Source organism: Xiphophorus hellerii, chromosome 23 (assembly GCF_003331165.1).
Source record: "Xiphophorus hellerii strain 12219 chromosome 23, Xiphophorus_hellerii-4.1, whole genome shotgun sequence".
NCBI lineage: Eukaryota > Metazoa > Chordata > Actinopteri > Cyprinodontiformes > Poeciliidae > Xiphophorus > Xiphophorus hellerii.
In genome coordinates, this window is record NC_045694.1 from 13,029,301 (window position 1) to 13,052,748 (window position 23,448).

The 23,448-nt window shown below is 39.0% G+C and overlaps 1 protein-coding gene across 3 annotated transcripts in view; it reads right to left on the reverse strand.

Moving 5' to 3' along the window:
• LOC116714800 (protocadherin-1-like) overlaps nucleotides 1-23,448 on the reverse strand; it is a 213,799-nt gene that overhangs the window by 154,328 nt on the left and 36,023 nt on the right. The window lies entirely within an intron of this gene.

Below are 23,448 nucleotides of genomic sequence, written 5' to 3' on the forward strand. Positions count from 1 at the left end.
ATAATGTACCCAACCAAGTGCAGGCAAAATGAAACCTGCTAATAGATATACCTGCAGGCATCATTTAGTTAAGAAAATTAGGTGCTTTACCTATAGCACAAGGTTAACTTAACCTGCTTTACAACTGAACCAGCTTCTTAGTATACCCTCCAGGACAGAAAATACAAAGTTTTTGTAAGCCTTAAGTTTTCCCTTCAAGTAAGGTCAGTGCTGAAAATGAGAAAAATAAATAGTACAGAAAATGCGGCCAACATGAAGAAAAAGAGCTGTTACGATTACTCTACTTCACAAATCAGTGAATCAGTCAATGCTACAGTCAGTAGGTGGTGCACACAACTGGTCATTATGCAAAAGAAAAAAAGAATTGGGAGGGAAATGCAGCTTATTGGCATCTGTAAACCTGGTTTTGAACTTGCATGCCTTTCCTATATTCGTTAAATTTAGTCTAAATTGCTATCGCTATGGCTTCTGTCCCCCCTTGAACAGAGGAGTCTAGGTAGCCTGCTACAGTCAACATTAGGCCTAAGCTAAATACACCACGTGTGGAACTGAAACAATGCCAAACAAAGTTCATTTATGGTCAAGATTTCACAATACAGTAGTGCCTAGTGACCAAGCTATAGTTACTGAAACAGGAGGATTATAACCATTTCATAAGAAGTTACCTCGATGTGTTTCTTCAAGTTGGACGGGGAGTTTTTGTAAGATAGAATTTCCATGTGACTGCTACTGATTGCGAGACTTGCTTTGTGTTTAATGGGAGAAGCGAAACAGGTGTATCCTAATTAAAAGTAAAGAAATCAAGAAATGGTAAAAAATGTGGAATGAAGATAAGAAAGGAAGAAGATTATATGAAGTACAAAAGTCAGTTTGAATTCGAAGCAATGAACGAAACAGAAGAGAAGAAATAATAATTAGTAGATTAAGAGTAGGTCATACCTACTTAAATGACATGCTTTATAAAATAGGGAGGAAAAATAATGATAAATGTGAGAGATGTGGAGAGAAAGAAAATGTAGAACACATATTGATGAACTGTAAGTCAAATGAACTCGAAAGGGAAGAATTAAAGAGAATAGTTAGAAATATGGGGCATGAATGGAATCTTAAAGGTATATTAGGAAATGAAGGAAACATAACAGATATTCACAAATTAAGGAAAGCATTGTTTATTTATCTTAAGAATACAAAATTAAAAAGTAGAATTTAATAGATATGAAGTAATGCTTCTACACACTCATGTACAGTAGGTGGCGGTATGCACCTTAAAGTTGCTTGTGATCCGCCATAATAGAAAAGAAGAAGAAGAAGAAGTATCCTATTGGTGGTGATGAACAAGCCCAGGCAAGCAGGCTACGGACTTTGTTCGGTAGCCTACTTGCTACTTGCTAATCAGTAGGTGGGGTCAAAACACTTGCGTTTCTCTCTCTCGCTTTTTTGTAACAAGTAACTAAACCACACATTGAAAATGTATCGGAGTAAAAGTACGCAATTAAGTTCGGAAATATAGTGAAGTAAAAGTGAAAGTCATCAAAAATTTTCATACTCCAGGAAAGTATGAAGTACTCCAAAATATACTTAAGTAAAGTAGTGAAGTATTTTTACTTCGTTACTATACAACACTGGATAGCACAAATGTTTGTATTTGTGTGAAGCTAAGTTTTAACTTTAAATGAGATGATTCTCATGGTTGGCTCTGTATATTTCTGAGTCTTTTTGCCCTCAAAATGTGTTTGATAACAATAATTAAAATTTCTCAATGTTTGATATTGTCTAGCAATTTTTTTTTACGTCAGGCTACATGGCCACTGCATTAATAAATCGATGAGCTACTCTAAGCTGTAGTTGGCTAAATGTTGTTTGCTGCTGATAATTTATGTATCTAAAACAAACAGTATTTTTACATCAACTTATAAGTTATGTGAAACTTCTCCAATTAAAATTGTTTGAAGGCACAGAATCAACCCGGTACCGGTCCACATTCTCAAATGAGAAAGATTTACCTGATATAAATTCAATTTGTATCTATTGTAATTACACCCAAGAGAAATTAATTTAATCAAAGAATGTCATGAATATATGTGTATGTATTCCATTTTAAGTTGGGCTGCACCGACTGCATTTGTCTGGCTGATCGCTGATTACCGATCTTTAAAAAGCCTGACCTGCCAATTTTGATTTTGGCCGATACCACTTTTTTTTTGTCTTAAATGTCGCTACATGTAGCAAGAAAGTCAATGAGTTGGCAACAGTGGGGTAAATATTGTTAACTGCAAATATGCAGACCTGACCTGCTGGGCCGGTCTGTCAGTCAAACTTTTCTCTATAGAGCAGAAGAGGACAGAGACTGATTTTTAAACCTTTGCTGACAAAGATAAGATCACTGGATAAGACTGGCTTCATGTATGTATCGGGCGATCACCAGTTCCCCAAAGTTAAGGAAATTGGCAACGATAAATCGGCCAATAAACGTAATCTGACTGTTTTTTGCAGCCAGTTCACATTATTAGCAGAACTAGAGGGCCCCAAAACCAAATTTTGCTTAGGGCCCCATGGAGGCTTGGGCCGGTCCTGGAGCTCACATTCAGTGGTCCATATCTTTGTTGACTTTCAAGTGTTAACAAGCAATTGGCCAAAAATGAAGTCATCTAACAGTCCTTCAACAATTTCCTTCTGCGTTTTCATAATTTTGCTAAACATTAGGACTTTAGGCAAACTGTATTTCAGTTTATGGTCTGAGTCAACCATTTTCCTTTGCAGATACAAAGAATAGATCAATACATGGATGTGCCATAACTTTTTTTTAATAATAACTGAACTAATTATTCTTGGTGCAAAGGAAAAATGACCAAGAGTCAACACATAGCTTCAGCTTTTACAGCTCGAAGCATCTGAACAAGGAGAAATGTGGGAATAGTAGACTCAATAATGCACCTTAAGAGTCACACCAAAACAATTACAAAGTCGGCCTTCTATCATTTCCCTGCAAGATCTAGAAACTCATCTATGCATTTATATGTGGTCAAATTACTGCTACAGTGTCTTCACAGGTCTGTCTATAAAGTCAATCAGCTGCAGCTGAGTCAGAGTGCTACTGCTGGCGTTCCCACTAAAACTCAGAAAATATAACACTATCACCCCCAACATTACACTAGCTCCCTGTAGCTCAGAGAATAAACCTTAAAGTAGTTTTGTTTCTTTATAAATCAAACAAAACTAACCACTCAGGTCTTCTGATTCATGCCTACTCTGCATTCCTAAAGTCAAAACCAAATATGGAGAAACAGCATTCAGTGGTTTTGTTCCTTTCAACTTGAACAAACTTCCACAAAACCGCAAATATGTTGAAATATGGAGTTCCTTTAAATCAAAACTAAACATCCATTTGTTCAGATTGGCCTTTAATCATTTAAAGATCTGGAACATCATAAACTGTTTTTTTTACTCGCCTTTGCTTTTCTTTACGTTGGCGTTGTAATGAAATGTATCTTATAAATAAAACTGCCTTGCCTTGTGCTTGTTAAATTGATTTCTTACCCAACACAAACTTTGCTTTTAAAACACAGTTTGACATCAGGCTTATTTATTAATTCCAAAACCTAAAACCAGTATTGTTTTGTGTTTGGGCTGTCTGTCCTCTTAAAACTCCCAAATATTTTCTCAACCACTGATCTAAATTATCACCCTTAAACAAAATGGTTAGTGTTGAAAAACTGTTAACCCTTTGGACCAAACATGCCATGAACTTGAAACTTCTGAAACATTATAGTCAACAATAACAGCAAAGCCTGTTCACTTACTTCAGTATGGACTGATTCCTGTTTTCTGATTTGGCCTTTTTGAAGATTTTCAAAGTTTTGTCCGTGCTGAAAAACCATCTCATTGAAACAAAATCTGTCATGAAGAGTGGTCAACTATCCAGCCAGAATCATTCCAGAAGCTTGTCACAGTTAACAAAAATCCTGTGGTTATTGAACAAGTGGTTAGGAGATAGTCATCCAAGTATCCAAGTATGCGTGTTCACACATGAGCTTGTATGTAAAATTCTAACTCTTCTGGGATAGGAAAAAATCTACAACTTCAAATATGTGAAGCCAGTTTTTGTTTACAAAAATGTAACTTTTATGTAGATTTATCCTTTCATTCTGAAAAAGAAGTGTTCAAATAAATTGTTGAAAGTCCAAAATTAACATGGCATTCATGCCCATGATGGGTGAGTAACCTCTATAAGAAATGAAAAGAAAGCCAACCATTTATCTGTGACAGCATCACACAATCTCCATAGTGGTTTTGAGCATGCTCAGTGCCTCCTGCCATCTCCACTGACATCAAAGTTTGAATCCAAGCTCTGCTCTAACACACCAGCTGAAACCTGTGTGTGTGCGTATGTGTGTGAGAAAGCAGAAGCAACACATTCTGCTGTGAAACGCACACGCATTCCCTCCATTAATCTGTCGATGATTTGCTATCTCCCCTCTCTATCATTCGTCACGGATAGATAGTTGTTCCAGGCTGGTCGATGTTTGGATCTTCCCTGAGAGACTCCCAAACATGTGTCACTCATCCTGCCTGTTGTTCCGATGTGTATCCACTGACCCAGAAACCCGGGTCCTCTGTGTTTGTCCTGGTTCAAGTGCTAACCCAGTTGTTTTTCTTTGATCAATAACACCAGCAGGTCCCATGTTTGAGCCCACACTAAAACCAGCAACTTCTGATTACTGCAGATACGGCCTGCTTTGGAGTATCTTTGTGAAAGGACCTCACACACATCCAGCCTTCCATCATTGTCCGGAAGGTAGAATGGAATAATGGAAACCAGAGAAGATCGTGGCGTGATCTCATTGGTTCTGGAGAAGGGAAGTGTTGTAATGTAGCAGCCACTCTGTCCAAACCTTGAGGACATTCTGAGGAAGCAAGACTTGTTATAAGGCCGGTATGGTCAGTCCTGCTTCAAATTCATTATGACCAAGCAAACCTCATATTGCTGTTCACAGCCCTACACTCAGTGGGGAGCTTACTGTGTTTTTAATTCCTCCCTCTAGACATAAAACCCTTCAAACACCAACTATTTTCTAGCTGATTTTTTCCACCTTTCTGGTGTGAAGTGGGCATTACACCTAGAAGGCAACATAGCTGACTGGAATAAGTTTGCATGATTAGTTTACTTTTATATCTTTTAAAATCAGATCAGCGTTTACTGGTGCACTCTGCATGAAGATGCATCTTGGAATATGTAGGAAGATAAATGGGCAATTCATCCTCGCCGCAGTGGATCATCGCTCCTTTTCCGACACAAACCCTTGCAGTCATCCTGACAGACTCAACCAGGACAACAGTGGCATGACTCATTCATACTTGTCTGTGCTTGTGTCTGTGGGAGGAAATAAAGACAATATGTGACACTTTGGGGAAATCCATACATCAGAGTTGAAAAATAGTAATATGCAACGAAATGCAGCTAAACTTGTCTCTAAAATTCCCCCAAAATGCAATCCTTTAACATCTCAACATGACCTGAGGAATCTCTGAATATTTATCATCTGATAGGTTGAAAGTTTTTCATTTAGAAATAATATAATGAGCTCATGAAATATGCATCTTCTGTTTATTTAGTTTGACTTTTGCTCTAGGAATATGACCTGTTTGTCCTCTGCTGTGACTGCAAATAATACCACACATTGCTCAGAATGAAAACTGCTGAACTGCACTGCTGCAGAGCGTTTGTACAAGTCCAGGAAACATGCACTCAGTCAGTGCACAGCCTCCCTCCAGGCCAACATTAGCAATGTAAATGTGGTGGTCAACTGCTAGACCGATTTGGATGTTTAAAATGCCACAAGAGGAGGAAATACTGCAAAAACAATAGCATAAAGGTAATTTACAGGAAATTCAGAGCGAGACAACGTCACTGTTTCAGACAGAAGTCCCCACCTACATGACCCCCATAGGACTCGCTGTGTGGACAAATCGATGCTGCTGTTTGTTCAACCCAGAACAGAGTTTACTGAACATCAGACCGTTCAGTACTGCAGTTTACTGAAGAGATTTGACGTCAATTTGACAGTAAGTCAGTTTTCAAATAGAGCTGCATCATGGTTTAGTCAAGGTGTCCCCCAGAAAACTTGCTAAGCCCGGTGGCTGGAGCGCTTGGCAGTCATTCATCCAGCAGCTTGCCGTGTTTTTGAGTTAAAAAATTTAAAATATCACTTGATAATTATGTGTTATTGGAAGATTAGAAGATTAATATCTGAACAACAACTATAAAGTCTTAAAAAAATGCAAGCATTTAATAAAACTTAAACAAGCATTGCTAAGCCTGGTGGGGGCACAAGTAAAGCCTGGTGGCCCGCCAGGCTTATAATACACTGGGGGTAACCCTGGATAAGACATGACTTTATATGACCAAACAGGACAGAAATGTACTGCTCTCTGTTAACAGCCAGTTCAGCTTCAATGGCATTCAAAATTAAAGAGGTTTCTCCTCAGTTAAACCAACACCGGTGACCCTGACACAGAGACGACACTGAAACTAATTTCAGTGATTGGCTCCTCTCTCAGAATCTCTGAGTCCCATACCAGGTTCCCTTTGGAAATTCCATCCTTTTCAAGACTCAAATTCAATCCATCTAAATGTCTTAAAATTTACATTAAGCTGAATGCTAAAAACATGAATGTTGACCAGTTTGTTTAGGGATTAGGTTAAAGTCTTCTTCAGCATAAAATTATACTGATTTTGTCATACTTTGTTTTTATGTCATATACAATTGAAAATTCTGTTTTAAAAACATTTGGATGATTTGTGATTGTGCTGAATTAAGATTTATACCCTGGCAATATATTATTTACTCCTCCTCCTCTGGTCAGGAAACTACAACAAAACGTCTATAAATGCTTCAGTCAAGCTGGTTCTGCCATTCGAGATAAGGTCATATCAAAGTGTACTTATCTGTTGATAGTTACAAATGCCCCTTGCTAGCTGCACAGGTGCGTTAGTGCATCAATGTCATGACAAAATGATATCCCTCCACAACACTGCTAATGATCCCTGAGCTTGCCTACTTCATTTCCCATAAGTGTTCTGAAACTCCACTAAATTTGAAATGAGACAGATCAATGTAAGCAAAAATTATCCTACAAATAATTCATATTATTTTTGTCACCCTTACAATTTTGCTTTCTGCAGAGAGCCCAAAACGCTACCAAATGAACAGAATGTAAGAAACAAATGGAAAGAAAAAAAAATCAACATGGAGGCTTCTTTGATTCTAATGTATCCTTGGCTGGCTGACACTGTTTTCTGCACCTTACTGAGCTACTTTCCTTGTCAGGTCAATAAAAGACACCACATGCAAAGGTTACTTCCTATAAAAACACAAAATGTGACACCTATCTACCTTCATCAAGTGCTATGTACCACATATGCCTGCTGAAGCCTGTTCTCAGATGTGCTAGCTCCTTACAAATCTGATTATTTACATCCCCAGCAATGGTGTCAATTCAGACCAAATTAAGTCCAAGACCAATCGTTGCTTCAAGGTGCTAAACTGAACTTCCATAATTTCCCAATGTTTTAGGACTCTGTAAGAATCCTACAGATAATTCCATCAACGGGTTTACTTCTTAGTCAAGATGGTATTTTCTCATTTACATATTACAGAAATCAATCATATATTTTTGCACCAAAGTCAATGCAATGACAGGATGTTTTATTAAAGTGCATATAAAACTTTACTCTCGTCTCCTTGTGGAGACATTAAAAGCTTTGCTCTACTTTTTAAAAAATAAAACTCCTTCACTTTGATGAGTTTAACTGGTGTAGCTCCCGCTTTAATCTTGCCTCCAAAGCTCAGATTTACTTTGTAGTTTTTGCCAACTTGTGTTGCACAACGTCAATTTTTCATAGTGTACAAAAGCCGGAGGAAGAGCGCGGCGTCCAGTTGCATGTAGTTACAGCTCTTTTATAACCATTTTTTAATGCATTTTGAAATGTGTGTTTTCATCAAAGTTATATGGATTCCAGCAAGAGATCAAACAACAGGAGAAATAAAAGAAGAAGAAAAAAAAACTGGAATTTTTATACATTCCAGACATTTCTGTGAGTCTTTCATCTGGAAAAAAGCTCCACTTAGCTACAGCTCAGCCACAGTCTCGAGGTTAAAGGTCGTCAGCACAATGGGTGAACAAACATTTCAGAGACTGTCAGAGATGGTGGTGCTGCTCCTGCCTGCCGCTGATGATGCTCATGGAGCAGAAGAGCTGAGCCTGTGCTGCCCTGAAACCAGAGCTCATCTAAAGTTAATCAGGCGCACTGCCTGTCATTTAAATTTTAAGGCAATGCTATTCCTCTTTTGGCGTCATTTCCTCACTGAGAACAGCCAGATAGTGGCAACACCCAGAGACGGACCAAAAACGACCGGATACTTTTTCTAATCAGTAGGATTGCAGAAGAAAACAGAAACGAAACATTACCACTCGGCATTCAGCAAGTGATAAGGAAATATTTCCAGAGCAGACAGACAAATCTAATTGAGCCAAAGATTAGATCAGCTCTCACACCAAGTTAGAGCACTTTGCACAGAAGACTTGAGTATAACAACTCTGCAGACTCTGAGTAATAAACACATTTTCAGAACAAAATCCAGTTGATTCTTGAAATTATATCTGGCCAAATTTAGAAGCCATTTGCAGTCCTAATTAGGACCTAATACTGCTTCATACAGCTTGCTGCATGGGGAACCACTGTGTGTTGATTTCATATTGGTAACAATTGGTACTTTTTAGCTCCAAACTTTGGGTAATGGCAAAATAAAGTCACCCAGTCTCATTGAAAATCCAAAATTCATACACTGTATAAAGTCCTGCTCAATGTGTAAATGTTCCCATTTATTGAAATGTTGTCATTTGAATCTCCATCGCTGGTCAGCATGTGGACAAATTTATCCCTGAGTTCTTTCTGCTTTTCAACAATAAGAGTACATAAGACTGACTGAAAATATATGCGATTTCTTTTCTGTGCTGCTTGTGCCTCATGGCCAACAAATTACAGCTATTGGACACTTAAAACAGACCAATTATATTCTGTTTTTTATTCGTTAGATATAAAATATATGTAGTCATATTCAGTAAAACAAAAATATTACCGAATACTTCAGTACTTCAGTTGCTTAATACATTAAGTGAAAAACATTACCGACTGATGTTTTCAAGTCTATTTCTGTTAATTATGATCATCATCTGCTTTCAGCTAAGAAAGACACAACATTTACCATTACGGACCAATTAAAAGCATAATAGAGCAATATGGACTAAATGAAAAGTATTTATTCACTGGTAAAATTATATTGTCAAAGATTAATTTGAATCTGACAAATTAACCTATTCTAAATTATTGAATACGACTGTATTAGATACAGCAAGTAATTCTAAAGTTTTCCAACCATAAAGAGTTTAGGAGGCAGGAAGTCTGGAAGTTCAAAATGCTACAACTGCAGAGCCACTTCTTAATGTACTGCTGGGTTTTTATGGAAATATGTCACTGAAAATTAAATAAATGATTACATTTTTCATTTTGTGCGGTAACAATCTATGAATGGCCCAAAGGTTTAGAGCTACCTTCCAAATGTTTAGACCTTGAAAACAAGCAAAACGATGGCTCAGTTTGATCAAAATAAATATAAACTTTTTCTTTCAAACTTTACTTTGAAGCATAGCCTTCAAATAGGCAGCATTGCAAAATCCAAAATATTACCTTTTTGATTTTATGCAAAACAAAACACGCCATAAGTGAAACCTGAAGAGTTTCTTTAACCTTTAATCACTTTCAGGCAAAGTGAAGGTCAAGTAGAGCAGCTCAGGTGTAACTCCAGTGTTGAAAGCAGTCAATAGATTCTCTGGTGCATCGGGCCGCAGATCATTACCGCACATAATGAGACGATCATGCTCCATACAGCTCACCTCTAACGCAAACATTCACACACTTTCCTTGACATGCACTTATAATAAAAGAGCCGTCTAAGCAGCAGTGGAGGCAGTTAAGTGTTTCTCTGAGGCGTTTAGGGACTTTCTGCCTCTTCTAGCTGTCAGAACCCAAACTGAATGACAGACGTTGATTTGCCATGGTTTGTGCACACATACACACACACGCGCACCCCATAACAAAAACACTCCTTCACATACACACTTATGGTTTCATAAAGCTGCGGGTAAAATATTCAGAGCTGCATTCACTTAAGGCAGCTCATCTGCCTCAAGACATTTACACCTCATTTTGCCAATTTAGTGTGGCAACCCTCCTCCAGCCTGACACACATACACACATTGCATAAAGACACATAGAGGAAAGTAAAGCCACTTAATTCTTGCCTCAGTGTACTTGTTTTGTGCTAAATAAGTTCTCTGGAGCTGCACTTATTCAACCAATAATTGCCAAACACAATACTATTTATATGATGCCATTTTTGTATATTTTTGGGGTCTAAAGCAGGGAATCTTCTTCTTCTTCTTCTTGTTTTTTTTTTATGGCGGTTGGCAAACAACTTTTAGGTGCATTACCGCCACCTTCTAGACTGGAGTATGGATCAGATGTAAAGTCACTATAATCTTCCCATAATACCTGTTCTCCTTAGAAAATTAAAAATACTATTAAAAACTACGTCCCCCGATGATCTTTGAAGCAAACTTCTAATATCTAATTTATTTTTATTCCTATTTAAATTTCTAATTAATTCCTCCCTTTCTCGAACATACTTACTACATTCTAAAAAACAATGTTGTATTGTTTCTAATTTCCCACAATAACTACAGAAACCTGTATCATGTTTATTAATTATTTTAAGAGTACTGTTTAAACCTGTATGTCCAAACCTTAATCTAGATATAATATCTTCTTCTTTTTTATTCCTAAAACAGGGAATCATTTTGTGTTTGACAAAATGAGGTGTAAATGGGTTCATGTGAGAAGAGCCAAGTGCTGATAACATCAGGTTCACAGGAACTCAGCATACATGCTAAGCATACATGACCTGAATATGCTGTCATTAAACTTAGCGCGAACCAGTTAGCCAGGTGGCTAATCAACTGGCGTGCGTCAGAACAGACGTCGTCAGTAAAGTACATAGAATTATTAACATTCACAGAACTGACACATGCAATAGACAGTTATCATAACATGCACCAATATCAAAGTTGATACAACCAAAATACTCACTTGTCATTTACGTACACATGAACTACATGGAACGAGCTCCCTTGCAGTTCAACATCAACAACTACTTCCCTGTGACGTCCTTCACGTAGGAGGAGCCAATAAAATCAACGCTCACATAAACACAAATGAACAACAATTAAAATATAATCAAACTATAACTGAACACTAAATCACAGACTTTGGAGCCGATCTTATTTACCGTTTATCGAATGGGTAAAATTTTAAACTTCAGAGTCCCTGCCTCCTGCAAGCAAACTTTTCTCCATAGCCGAGGGTCCAGACCCTCTGGATGAAGTAAAGAATTGAACAATAGACAGGGTTTTACAAATCTAATATGTTATATGAGATGATTTAAAATTATTTTGTGAATATTTGGTACCAGGAATTAACCATATCCCAGGAGCTTGTTTTGCTTAGAGCACTGTGTGTAGTAACATAGCAAGGATGCTAATGTTCTAATTACCATTCAAAATGATTGCTAAAATGAAATCTTATGCATGTATTCTGGCACTAGCCTTTTTCTTAGTGCATTTATTTTACATCACAAACAGCTAATCCATATTTTATTTCTAGGTACACTCGACTCTAATAGACTATTTTAAACCACAATTTTAAAGAAGTGTAGGCTGGCAAGAAGACCGTAAAACAGGAGCAAGACATGTTTCCTGGCGCATGAAAGTCAAGATTGGTTTGCTGTTGATGCAGTATACAACATCTAGAAATAACAGCATAGGGCCTAAGCTTTAAATTCCCGACTCATGTACTGATATGTGGTTTCAGATATCCCTGGAGGAAAACATTGTTGACAGTTTGAAAACATTCAAATACTTGAAGTGACAGAAGAAAAATTTCCAACACTTGAAAGATTAAGATTAACCCTCCTGTTATGTTCGTTTCTAGGGTACAACAAAAATGTTTGTGGGTCAATTTGACCCGGGGAATGTTTAATCATGCAATAGTGTCAGAAACCAAAAATTTCTCCAAAACATTTTTGTATCTGATTACTAACTCCAATACTAACCATTTCAATCAATATTTGTGCAATGATGTTTTTTTTATTTCTCAGAAATTAAGGATCAATGACGACAACCTACTCATTTACTCATTTGGACATAAAAAATGGAATTTACATTTTTAATGTCCACTGAAAAAAATTTAGACACAAAAAAAACTATAATTTCCTTGAAATTGATCTTTGGTACATTTTTTATATTACACCTTTTTTTTTCAATGGGTGATCTTTAGAATTGAACTTGAGACACACATACTGTTCAGGGTCAAATTGACCCACTGATTAAAATCAAGATAAATGAGTCATGCAGAGAGTATTTATGTTTTCCCCACTTCTGCTGAATGTCACTCAGTGTGGGTGGAGATTGTCAATGGGAACAGAATAGATTCCCGTCAAAAGTTGTGTGAACACCTGCTTTCTCGCAGTTTACTTGTGAAGTAAAGAGAGTAGTGAGGGGGTGGACTTGTGTGTGTCGGCGCGTGCATGTATGTGTGTGGTGTGTTGTGTTTGTGTGTGTTGTGAAATATGGTTCATAGCTGCAAGGAAACATATAGAAATGGAAATTTTTAAATCTTTTTTTGCACTTTAACCTGACTGCCGGGTCAAATTGACCCGAACAGTATCTGTGTAAAAAGTAAACCCAGGGGTTGGTACAAATGTGTAAAATGAATAAATTTTCAATTTATATGTATAGTGCACCTATTAAGACAAATAGAAAAAGTTTCATGCATAAAAAATACTTCCAACTATTAAAAAAAAAGAAGTTAAACTTTAAAATGGGTCAATTTGACCCAGAACATAACAGGGGGGTTAAAGTATTTCTTCTTGAAGTTCATCTGTTTTGTGAGATCCACCAGTCCTCCCTAAAAGTCCCTGTCATGATATGTAGTTTTAAAGTGGATCCAAATGCAGAGGCAGCTTGTAGAAGAGGAAGGGGGGGGGGACCACAAACAGAAAACGCAAAAATTATAGAGAACACAGGGAGCCAGAGTCAAACAAAATCAAGAATCTAAAACAAAAAGCCAGCAGGATAATCAGGGGAAGTAACAAGGTTTAACAGGAGGAACCAGCAAGGAGGAATGAGAGAGAGGTGAATAGATACTGGGAGTGTGAATGCTGGAACAATAGACCTGGGGTGATGAGTCTGTGAGGTGAGAGAGCAGAAAGAAGACAGAGGAGGTATTCAGAAAAGCTGAATGTAATGTAAATAAGTAGATGTTCCAAATAACTATTAATGTGCACATTAATGCAACTAATGTAGACGATTGAACTTTTGTATTTTGTATTATTTCTGCCCATATTTTGTTTTTATTCATTCAAAAAAAGTGGAGAAAGTTTTGAAAACATTTTTCATGGCCTTGTTTTATTGCAAAAACCTTGACAGAGCTAACCTTTAAGTGCCACTGTATAACTGTGGTCTGCTGCCCTAAAGACAGACTTTCTAAGAATAATGCAAGCTTTGTGATTAATTAGTGGTTTAAACTTTAAAAGTATTTCAATATTTTAGCAATTCTTTAAAAGGCTCACCTTATCTGACCGCTAATCTAAAAATACTAGATAATTAGAAGAGGAAAGAAGCAAAACTTGACCAATAAAAGGGGATTTATCCACTTTCATAACTAAAAAGCAGTGGGACTTTGTGATTTCAGGCAGACAAATGAACACACTGTGAAGATCAGTGGTCTATCTGTGCAGCAGATCAGTCAGACCAAACTACCCAGCAGACCCTGCAGCAGACCCTGTAGCAAGCCGCTGACGCTCTGTGTGTTTATTTATTAGTTTGGGGGATCGCTCCATCGGCTGCTCAGCCACCCGTAACATTGTATCAGGAGCCAGTGGGATGTGAGGGAAGGGGACCAAAACGACTGAGAGGAGAACATGTAAAGGAGTCCGCAGAGGGCAGGATAGTGATTTTACCTGTTGCACACACACAGGTTGTCAGGGAGACACAGCTTCACCGAATGACCTCAGGGTTTATGCAAAGCCGAATGCAAACACGTCTAAAAGAGCTGAGTGTCTGTGGCTTCGTATTTATATCCCTACATGCCCAAACTTGTTTGTTCACCCAAAGAGAATATTCAACCCTCCCTGTCACCACTGCCCGTGACAGAAGTGACAGACAATTTAAGAGTTGTTTGAGTTTCCGGCATAGCTTCCAGCTGTGTCATCACTTGGTTCATCTCGGTGTCATCATGTTTTGTCTCTCTATTCTACAACACTCACTATCATCGACTTCCTTTTCCAGGGAATATCAGGAAGGGTGTATTCAACAAACAGAGGACTGAAACTCAAACTCTGCATTTGCTCTGCCTTGTTTCTCCTCTTTCCTGCTTTCGGAAATTATCTCAATGGTTTAATCCAGAAGGGCCCTTATGGTCAAGTCATGTTTATTTCTCAGAAAGCTCATTCTTTTAAATAAAAAGAAATGATAAAAAACTAAAACAGTTCTGTATCAAATACTAAAGGAGGAAATAAAAATATATTTTCCCACTTTGAAAGTAAATAAAAGTTTTTGGGGAAAAAGTGTTTAGTTTCAATTTAAATCATAAAATTGGCAGATTATCTGTAAATAGGAATTATACCCTGCTCACAGTATTCCTGATGCTTGCTTAAGGAAATATTTGCTTGTACCAACTTTTAGACAAGATGTTAACTCATAACTGGTAATCTGGAAAACACAACAAACTGCATAAAAATCTTCATTAAAGTGAAAAGAAAAAACACTAACTTCAAACCCTTTTTTTAACTGAGAAGCTTCACAATATGTAGCGATGGAGATTCTTCCTCACTAAAAAACTGTGAATAAAAGCCCAATAAAAAACCATTTAAGACAGAGACACCGGCCCAGAGGGTGGACTTATTCTGGTTGAAAACCTCTCCTTCTAGCCAATCCATTACCTCTCAGCATCAGATGAGCAGAAGACCTCCTGCGTATGCTGGACTAGCTTCCAGACCACTGCTGTCTGCAGGCAGGTTATGAAAGAAAATCTGTCAAGAAGCCTGAAACTGGAAGTTTGGAGGCTCATTCGGCAGCCTGTGGTGGTCCAAGCTGTCTCATCTGGCAGCTATGATTTGATCTCCAAGTATTTTTTTCAGTGGTTCAAACAGTATTACCCGGCACATCAAAGCTAAAGCATAATATAACAATGCTGTTTGCAGAGTAAAGACAGCCTGTCTGAAGCAATCTTCCACAGCAGTCGTCACAGTTCCGCTACAAATCATTATTGATCATTTCACATATTGATGATGTGGTTTGTTGGTGTTTTCAGTTGTCAGTGTGTTTCAGAGCAGATAAACTGCCTGCTGGCTTTTATTTTCCTCCCTTCCCATTTTCCTTTTGATTTCTGACAACTCGAGCTCTGCTGTCCGACAAACAGATCAGATTCGTTATTTCCTGCTTCAGCTTTATCGGGAATCACACAAACCTTTGGGGAAATTTTCTGTTCGCTCTCTAAAACCTAAAGAAGCCCAAGAAAAATGAAAAAAGAAAAAAAAAAGTCACAGATGTTGAGCTCCGTGTTAACATCCGACCTCAATCCTCTAATTTAACCTCCAGAGATTAGGACCTCTAATCCAGAAATGCGGGGGGGCGGAGTGGAGGCGGTGGAAATAAAAAAAAAAAAGACTGAGAAATCAGTACAATAAGGATTTGTGTTGTATTAGTTATTCATTTTTGCCTTTTTATTCAAATATATTGTCTTTGAGAAGTGAAATCTCCTGTTCCCACCCATAAAACAGATTGAAGGGAAATTAAAATAAAGATGAGATGAAATGGAGGACGAGGAGTTGAGGTCAGCAAGGGGATTAAAGGAGTGAAACAGCTGTCTGCCGAACGCATAAACAAAACACTGAAAGCCGGCTAAAGTCCTGTATTTGAGGACTGTATCCTCCTTAAATGCTTCAAGCACGATCTGAACTACATGCTGAACTCACTTGTCCAACACATGAAACATTTATAACAAAAAAACACCCTAAATATTTTAAACTGCTGCAAAGAAGTGCATCAGTTTGGCGAAAGAAGCTGGACTTTGCCTTGCAGCAGATTGCTTCAGACATCAGCAACATCAGCATGGCTTCATGTAAATTATGGAGATTCTTACAACCCCTAAAATGAAGCAAATGAGACAGGCTTGCATCTCGGTTGGAATAAGTGGTCAGAAGTGGCTATTCAAGTCTGAATCTTGACCATTTAAATGATATGTGAAGGCATATTAAGTAATACACTGTACATATACTTACATGAACAAATTAATTAATTTTTGAAGTAATACACCAATACCAGTGGAATATTTTAACAACTACCTAAATTAAGAACTTAGAGACATGAAATGGGGGTGGAGAGAACTATCAAATCATTTCAGAGAACAGGTGAACTTTTCTTGACCTGTTGTTTTGAGTCTGACTCCATCAATGGCCCTGTTTCCTTCTCCTGTTTCCTGTTTTGTACCAGGTGACACACCTGGTCTCCATCCCTAATAAGCACATCTGCCCCTACTGGACCTCAGCTTCCTTTTTTGTTCTAGGATTTCAGCTGTTTCTGTTGGATCTCCATCTCTTCATTTTTTGTAATATTAACTTTGGAGTTAGTTTCATTAAATTGGTCTTAGGTTGATTAGACTGATCTTATTGAGTTATTAAACAAAGAAGAATGGGCAAAAGTTTCATTTTCCAGATGTGCAAAGCTGATAGAGGCAAACCCCAAAAGACTTATATTCCCAGTTGAACCTATTTTGTCCCAGAAACAGTTTAACTGTTTAATGTTCTCGTCTTTTTCACTTTCTACATCAGGTAGATATGTTTGTAAAGACGTGTTTAGAAATGTCTGTCAGATTTGTTGTCACACAAACACTTCAGAGACATGATGATAAAGCTAGAACTAAAAGCCGCAGTGAGACATCTTTATGTCTCATTTCTTATTACATTCTATGCCTACATCTTACTTTAACGTGATCCCACATTTATTGCATCCATTTAGTTTTATTTTACCTCCGGTTTGAACTTTGATTACATTGAACACAATTTAGTGCAAAGTTTATTATTTCTATGTTTGTTCATATTAAAAAAAAAAATTGTTAACTTTTGCCTCAGTGTTTCATTTATCAGAAAAAACACATTTTATATGTTGAAGGTTTATATTGTCATTTGATTTAAGTATGATTTAAGGACTTTAGTATTTATTTTTCCAATTCCTACATCTGCATCTGTTTGTTTTTGCTGCATATTAATGCATCTAATATTTTGTTATTTAATTTTTTGTTCATAGTGTGATCATTCGCTGTATTATGTGTCGACATTTCTTGTAGAAGTGCTCCATAAATAAAGTCTAATTCATAGACGGTGTAAGATTTTTTTTTCTTTGGTAAACAAAGTCCTTCTAAAAGGGCTTTGCAGAAGTATTTCGGACACATTGACGTTGTAACATTTTTATCATCTCACATCCACAGTTTTCAAACTCTAATAGGATTTTTTTTGCATCCAAATTCCCATAAAATCTTGTTCTCTTTCCTTCTGCAGTAAAACATCTCCAAAAAATGACACTGCCACCACCGTGTTTCACTGTGGGGATGGTGTGTTCAGAGTACAGTGCTGCTTTTCCATCACACATAGTTTTGCAGGTAGGTCCAAAGCGCTTTTCTCCCATGTTTTTTGTTGTGCCACTTACAAACCTTAAATGGAAAATATTATGTTATTAGTTCTTTTTGTGCCTAAAAAATGGAAAGGTAACCAACCCACAGCTCAAACACAAAACTGAGCTCCTTTAAAATGATAAAGCACATCAATGAATAAAATGCCTCATCTGAACATTTAACTTGTTTTCCCCCCAACATAAATCTTTTGTTCCTTTATCTTAATTTCCTCTCTGGATTCCTCTATAATGCTTACATTTATTCAAAGTACAGAAAAAAATGGAATAAACTCAAAATCCTGATCACCGTTCACCAAGATCTCATCACTTTGCTCCTTCAGGCAGGAAGAGTAAGGAGTAGTGGAAGAAAAAGGAGGAAGTGAGGAGACATTAAGGCAAGTAGAGAAGATGAGTGATGGAGATAGAGAGGAGGAAAGAGAAGAAAGCATCCTGAGAGTTTCCCATCTGAATGGACACATTGGATGATACAGGGGAGAAAATGGCGAGGGAAAGAAACGACAACATCTCCCTTCCTGCGTCCAGCACTCTTATCTTCTCTCCACAGTCTAAGCGGAGGAAGGGGAGGCGACTCAAGGTGAAGTACGAGGAGGACATAATAAATAAAAACAGAAGGAGTAGATGCAGGTGCATGAGTAACAGGAAGAAAGAGATAAAAGGGGAGGAAAGAGGGAAAATCGCATGGAAGATAGGGAAAAGAGGGAGTGAAGGGTGACAGGGCAGCAAAAGAAAATAAGGAGTAAATTATTAAAACAGGCAGTAAAAACAAAAAAGAGAGGAAAACTGAGAAAAGTACAGGTTAAAAGAGGAAGAAAAGAGGAAAAGATGGATGAAAGGAGAGAAGAAGAAGATAGAGGTATAAGAAACGAGGCACGTTGCCCAAAAAAAGATGGAAAAAGGAAGCGCCCTTCTTACTCCATAAAACCTCTTTGAGCTCAGCCGACCGCTGCGTCATTTTCTGCCTCAGTGACGGGGAAGTTAACACACACACACAGATCCCAACACACACTCAGTAGGATGCCCTCTGCCCTCGTCACGCTCTGTCCTGCAGGGTCCGGGGATTTTATGACTGGCAGGGATGTTAGTGTGCGTTTCTGCAGCTTTATTTATACATATGTGTATGTGGGGGTGTTTGTGTGTGTGTGTGTGTGTAAGGCAGACACATATAAAGTAGCAGCCCGAAGGTAAAAACAGACTTTTATGGTCAAAGTCTGCAGAGTGTGAAATGCTGCCAAGGAGACAAGGAGATATTTAAACTATGGGGGCAGTAAAGATAGGATGATGTTATTTTCAACACTAAAAATGTACGTAAAACCCATACACAGAGCACGACAAAAAGGGGGAACTTAAACACTCTTTTGAGATTTTCAAATACGAAACAAATTTTATGAAGTAAAATAAGAAATTGTTGGTTATAGAGAAAATTGACTGAATCAGTTTCTATCTGCCTTTATTGTTACTGTTAATACAGTCATATAATTAAATTTGAGTTTTCCCTTTGCTTTAGCAATATTAACGGCCTTCTTTGCATAAGCTGCCAAAAAATGTGCAAAATTAGAAAACTAGAATCAGTTGGTGAACACAAAAAATGTGAATTGAAGCAGCTTTGAAGGAACTTCAAGAAGCTGTTGTTAAACATAATCGGTTTTTAACACTGGTGAACCAGTAAGTATAAATGTTTAGAAATGTATTAAAGTTACAGGCATCCATTTGTTTTACTTCTTCTTTTCTGCCCGTTGTTGTCAACCAAAACTTCACTTTTATTTTCAGTCACTGTCTGCTTATCTTCAAGGTATGAAAATATGAAAAAGTGTCATGGCATAGATGGATGACCCTCAACATTTCCGTTTAAGATAAATTCTGAAAACCATCTTTCTGTTACTCAGATCTGCATAAACAACAAACATGCTGCTAAATCTTATAAATCAGGTCAGACATTAAGACTTCTTCCTCACATACACCTTCTAAGCAACAAACAGAAACTTTTGAACACGTGAAACAAACAACTTCCGTAAATACCCAGCTGTTGTGAAAAAAAAAAAAAAGAATAACAACTCAAAACACAAACAGGAAGCTGTGAGCTGCAGGTGATTATGTTCTTTATGTTCCTCTTCCTGATTGATTGAGTCATGTTTGTCTCTCAGTCTCTCTCCGGTAGCTGTCACTTTGCTCGCCGTCACCTGTCAGTCAGGAAGGAGACAGAGGCTGGTTGCCACGGTGACTGCGAGTGACTGTACACTTGGCAGAAGGTCCTCAAACACACTGCGTCTCCGAGACTCTCCAGGGACTTGATGGTGACAGTCCCGACTGTCACTTAGCATCTGCTGCGAATTACTGCGCTCTGTTCCCAAACATGCCGAGCTGCACTGATACTGATGCTGCTGCTACTGGGACTAGAACCAGTACTGTTAGGATACAGTAAGCACACAATCTTTAGAAAAGTAAATATTGTGCAAAAATCATGAATATCAAGAATATCTATAGACTTAACCAAATTTAGCAATGAGATTTAAGGCACGGTTGCTATAGGTATTGATAGCTTATTTACTGTGAAGAGATTTAAGTAAATATATATATATATATATATATATATATATATATATATATATATATATATATATATATATATATATTATATATATAAAAAAAAATTCCCTTCTCACCCACCGCGGGTGGTTCTTATCCTCTGAGCTCGGGTCCTCTACCAGAGGCCTGGGAGCTTGAGGGTTCTGCGCAGTATCTTGGCTGTGCCAAGGACTGCACATTTCTGGACTGAGATGTCTGATGTTGTTCCTGGGATCTGTTGTAGCCATTGGTCCAGTTTGGGGGTGACTGCCCCGAGGGCCCCGATGACCACAGGCACCACTGTGGTCTTCACCTTCCAGGCCCTCTCCAGTCCTCCCTGAGGCCCTGGTATTTCTCTAGTTTCTCGTGCTCCTTTTTCCTGATGTTGCAGTCGCTTGGTATTGCTACATCTATCACAACGGCTTTCCTCTGTTGTTTATCCACTACGACAATGTCTGGTTGGTTCGCCATTACTATTTTGTCTGTCTGGATCTGGAAGTCCCACAGGATCTTAGCTCTGGCATTCTCCGCCACCTTTGGGGGTGTTTCCCACTTTGATCTCGGGGTTTCCAGTCCATATTCTGCACAGATGTTTCTGTACACTATGCCTGCAACTTGGTTATGTCGTTCCATGTACGCTTTCCCTGCCAGTATCTTGCACCCTGCTGTTATGTGCTGGACTGTCTCAGGGGCCTCCTTGCACAACCTACACCTTGGGTCTTGTCTGGTGTGGTATATCTGGGCCTCTATTGCTCTGGTGTTTAGGGCCTGTTCCTGGGCGGCCAGGATGAGGGCCTCTGTGCTGTCCTTGAGTCCAGCTTTTTCCAGCCATTGGTAGGATTTACTGATATCAGCCACTTGGGTTATTTGCTGGTGGTACATCCCATGTAGGGGCTTGTCCTGCCATGATGGTATCTCTGGCACCTCAACCTCCGTTCCCTGTTGTCTGAGATATTCACTGAGCACATTGTCTGTTGAGGCTTTGTCCCTGATGTATTTATGGATCTTAGTTGTTTCGTCCTGGACTGTGGTTCTCACACTCACTAGTCCTCTGCCTCCTTCCTTGCGGCTCGTGTACAGTCTCAGGGTGCTGGATTTGGGATGGAATCCTCCATGCATTGTTAGTAGTTTTCTAGTCTTAATATCAGTGGCTTTTATCTCCTCCTTTGGCCAGCTAATTATTCCAGCAGGGTATCTGATTACTGGCAGGGCATAGCTGTTTATTGCGCGGATTTTGTTCTTGCCATTGAGCTGGCTTCTCAGGACTTGCCTTATTCGTTGGAGGTATTTAGCTGTGGCTCCTTTCCTTGTGACCTCATCGAGGTTGCCATTTGCTTGTGGTATACCTAGGTACTTGTAACTGTCCTCTATGTCTGCTATTGTTCCTTCTGGGAGTGAGACCCCTTCTGTGCGGATGACCTTCCCCCTCTTTGTGATCAGCCGACCACACTTCTCTAGTCCGAATGACATCCCAATGTCCGTGCTGTAGATCCTGGTGGTGTGGATCAGTGAGTCGATGTCTCGCTCACTCTTGGCATACAGCTTGATGTCATCCATGTAGAGAAGGTGGCTGATGTTGGCCCCATTTTTGAGTCGGTATCCGTAGCCAGTCCTGTTGATAATTTGGCTGAGGGGGTTCAGGCCTATGCAGAACAGTAGCGGGGACAGAGCATCTCCTTGGTATATGCCACATTTGATGGACACTTGTGCGAGTGGTTTGCAGTTGGCTTCAAGGGTGGTTTTCCACAGCTTCATCGAGTTTGCAATGAAGGCTCTCAGAGTCCTGTTGATGTTATACATCTCTAAGCATTCAATGATCCAAGTATGCGGCATTGAGTCATAGGCTTTCTTGTAATCAATCCAAGCCATGCACAGGTTGGTGTGTCGGGTTTTGCAGTCTCGGGCAACTGTGCGGTCTACGAGGAGTTGGTGTTTGGCTCCTCTGCTATTTACACCGATACCTTTCTGTGCCGTGCTCATGTGTTTATCCATGTGTTTGCTTATCTTGGCCGCTATGATGCCTGACATGAGCTTCCATGTTGTGGAGAGGCAGGTTATTGGTCGGTAGTTGGGTGGGACTGGACCCTTTGATGGATCCTTCTGGATTAGGATTGTCCGCCCTTCAGTTAACCATTCAGGGTGAGTCCCACTTTGTAGCAGCTGGTTCATTTGGTCTGCCAGTCGCTCATGGAGGGCAGTGAGTTTCTTTAGCCAGTAGGCATGGATCATGTCAGGCCCTGGTGCTGTCCAGTTTTTCATACCTGAGACTCTTTCTTGGACATCTGTCACAGTGATGGTTACCAAGGCTTGCTCAGGGAGGTTATTATGGTCCTCTCGTAGAGAGATCAACCACTGTGCATTGCTGTTGTGGGACGCCTCCCTTTCCCATATGCCTTTCCAGTATTGTTCAGTCTCCAGCCTTGGTGGGTCTACTCTGTTGTTATTACCCTGCCATTGAGAGTACACCTTAGCTGGTTGAGTGGAGAAGAGCCGGTTAATCCTTCTGGATTCGTTCTCCCTTGTGTATCTCTTTAGGCGGCTGGCCAAGGCTTGGAGCCTCTGTTTGGCAGTTTCGAGTGCTTCAGGTATGGGCATCTGCCTGTACTTTCTGGGTACTGGTCTTTTCATTGTAACCTTGTGGAGCTCTGACAGTTGGCTCACTTCCCTCCTTGATACCTTGATTTTAGGCACGGTTGCTATAGGTATTGATAGCTTATTTACTGTGAAGAGATTTAAGTAAATATATATCTTTTCCATGGTGTCTTTTCCCACCATGGAAAAGACACCCACCATGTCTTTTCCATGGTGGGTATTGGGTCTCATGGCTGCTCTTATAGCCAAGTGTCTCAAGGATCACTGATGCTGAGTTGTAGATCAGCTCATTGGTTTCTGTTATGGTGTTGGTAGGGATTGTTCTCAATGCTGCATTCACATTCTCAATGATCTCTGATGGTACTTCACTCAGCCGTTGTAATTGGCGCCGAGGAGGTCTGGTTGTCATTCGGGTCATGATTTTCTCTC